This window comes from Musa acuminata, chromosome BXJ2-10 (genome assembly GCF_036884655.1).
Source record: "Musa acuminata AAA Group cultivar baxijiao chromosome BXJ2-10, Cavendish_Baxijiao_AAA, whole genome shotgun sequence".
NCBI classification, from domain to species: domain Eukaryota; kingdom Viridiplantae; phylum Streptophyta; class Magnoliopsida; order Zingiberales; family Musaceae; genus Musa; species Musa acuminata.
In genome coordinates, this window is record NC_088347.1 from 13,702,025 (window position 1) to 13,705,000 (window position 2,976).

General features: G+C 31.4%; 1 long non-coding RNA gene across 2 annotated transcripts in view; it reads right to left on the reverse strand.

Moving 5' to 3' along the window:
- Positions 1-2,947: 2,947 nt before the first annotated feature.
- The window catches only part of LOC135625618 (uncharacterized), a 787-nt gene continuing 758 nt past the window's right edge, over positions 2,948-2,976 (reverse strand). For both annotated transcript variants that reach the window (XR_010492135.1, XR_010492136.1), the window contains exon 3: positions 2,948-2,976. This exon is cut by the window's right edge and continues 364 nt beyond it. This is a non-coding gene — a long non-coding RNA (uncharacterized LOC135625618).

Consider the following 2,976-nt stretch of genomic DNA (forward strand, 5'->3'; position numbering starts at 1 on the left):
ACTCATTCTCTAATAAGCACCTGCATTGTAGCCCTAGTGTCCCCACATGAGCAACTATGAGACCAACCGCATCCATCATATGGATGGGTATAGTACACTAGTCTGTCCAGTTATCTCGATATCTCTCTCGAATAATCTATAATCTGGATTATTTAGGGTCTATGTTTAAAGGTGAATCAGTCTTATTATTATGATCTCATCATGATCTGATTCGTATTGCACAGATCCATGGACATCATAATATATTTATACATTAAATAATATAAAGTGAAAAATATAATAATAATAATAATAATAAGTAAAAATGTTGTGTGTTATGTCGCACATGCCATCACTCATGTGATTGGCTTGTATGACACATATAACTAGTAAAAGTAGTATGACATATCAAAAGTTTAACTATATAATAATAGTGACAGAGAGTCGTTAGGAGCCAAGAGGAAAATTATAGTTGGAGCAAATGATTGAAGGCTTAGTAAAGGCAAGGAGTTGTAGCATTGGCAAAGGCTGCTAATGCTTCGACAAGGATGTTGAACGAATAAGTGGGGAGAATATCACATAAAAAATTATAAACATGATGTTTGATGTTTAGCTCATGTATGTCTATGTCTTTTAGTTTTATTCATGTTTTGCACAACATATTAAGGGCTAACAGTAGACTTAGTAGTCCCATTTTGGTTAGTTTTGGTGGTCGTCTTAAACTTGCAAACAAAGATTGTGTCATGTGGGCACTTGTGAGGATTTCAATATGTAATTGACTATTTTGGACCCTTTGTTGTGTGACCATTCAGAGCTTGTGAAGTCTGTGTTTATAATTTGCATTGGTTATGAAATATTTGTTAAAATGATTGCTTGTGGATCCCGAATGAAACATTTTCTCTAATCCGTTTTCTCTTTTGCGGGTCCTAAAATACCACAGGAGATTTTGAGAAGATTGACCTTTGTGGATAGACACGCAAGGGTGCCACACGACTAAGGCAAAATCAGCTAAGTATGTGATAGTAAGGAGAATTGGAATTAAATGTTTCACGAACCTTAATATTATTTTTTAAAGTATAAGAATTGGGATACTAACCATAGTTAATTATAAGGGGTAATTTATAATTATTTTTAAAATTATAAAAATTTATTTAAGATGCACTGAACTTATACATCCACATCTATATAAAATTGAAAAGACACAATGAGGAGGAGATTAAGAGGAAAAGGAGTTGAAAAGGGAAAATAAGGATGAAGATTAGGTTAGGGTTTTGATATTTTGTTTCCATCGAGTCAAATTGGTTGGAAAGAAATATTAAACTATGAATTCTACCTTAATCTTGAGGTCATTTAACCGTCTTGATATCATTTAACATAAAGATTTAGGATACATTCGTTCAAATATGAAGATTAGGTTAGAGTTTTAATATTTTGTTTCCATTGAGTCAGAATTGGTTCAAAAGAAATATTAAACTATGAATTCTACCTTAACCTTGAGGTCATTTAACCATCTTAATACCATTTAACATAAATATTTAGGATACATTCGTTCAAATATGACAAAAAGTCACTGCAATTAAAAAAGATCATGAGGCGATAAAAAATCAATAGTTAACAATTTTTTGGTCAATTGCCCATAAATTTTGATACAATAATATTAATATTTATTTTTAATACTCGTTAATGAAATATAATTATCATTTTATTAGTAAAATAAAGTTTAAAAATTAATATAAATATATTCAGAAAACGTAAAATAATTTTACTATTTATACTACTATAATGATTTTAAGGTTTTTATACCCTTTTGAATTTTGAAAATAGTATGTCTACCCTTACAATAGCATATATGTATCCCTGCAAAATATAATCGTTATTTAATATACTCATCCGTCCATTAACATCCATTTTAAAAAATAAAATTGACTATAATTAATATGAACTAATCTATGTTTAAAAAATTATAAAATATATAATATCCATGGTGTTTCTTTTTTCAAAGGGTTAGTAAAAGGTAAGATTCAAGGTTAGGATGGTGCAGTAATCTGTAGAAGTTTTATCAATTAAGCCAGTCAACATTTTTAATTTTTGTGCATTCAGCTTTTTATGGATTACTATCATTTGAAATTTTAATTAATAATCATATGATCCAATAATAATTAATAACAATCAAATATATACAACTAAAAGTAGTAGAAGTACTAACGCATTGTACATTAACATGATTATGAAGAGGTAGTCATGTTGGGATATTAGATTAAACTCTATGATTAGATCATTTATTCTTCTGTAAACAGGGGATAGGTAATGCTTTGTGTAAAAAAAAAGAGAGATGAGATAGAATCACGGAGACGACGGTTCTAAGCGTTAGTTATTACTATAAATAATAATAGTTTTAGTTTTTAGTATCTCTATCCTTCTCGTTTATCATCCTATAGTCATGATTTTTTTTATGTTCACCACCTAACTAGCTTGCTTGACGAGGCAATCGGCTCAATGCGTTCCCTCGATCTATATCTTGTCGTTAGTTGCTTCGTGAGGCAACGTTGATTGCTCTAAATTATTGTCCATCGAGCTTTTCTTGTTTAACCAAAGCCCTCATCGTTGCATGTAGCAGCTATAGAGTAGAAGGCAAGTTTGTGCATCTCAACATTGCCTTGTCTCCCAAATGACCAGCTTGAGTTTGGATCTTCCGAAAACATGTTATTAGTCAGTGGGAATCATTCACATATGAACTCATTTGTTTTAGCTGGTGAGTACGTTTCGCCTTCTCCTGTTGCTGTCCCTTTATTTGCCTTACTCTTCACTGGAATGCCTGTCCTCATTCTATGTCCTAATTCTTGATCCATGTTGATCCATGTTGACCATCCCAAGAAACTTATAGGTTGTGGTCTACTGGTATGTATGATGAATACTTCTCATCCATTCCTAATACTGGGCTAATAAATACCAGAATGAAAGAACATCAACACGCAACAAGTTCGACTTCGGTTATCT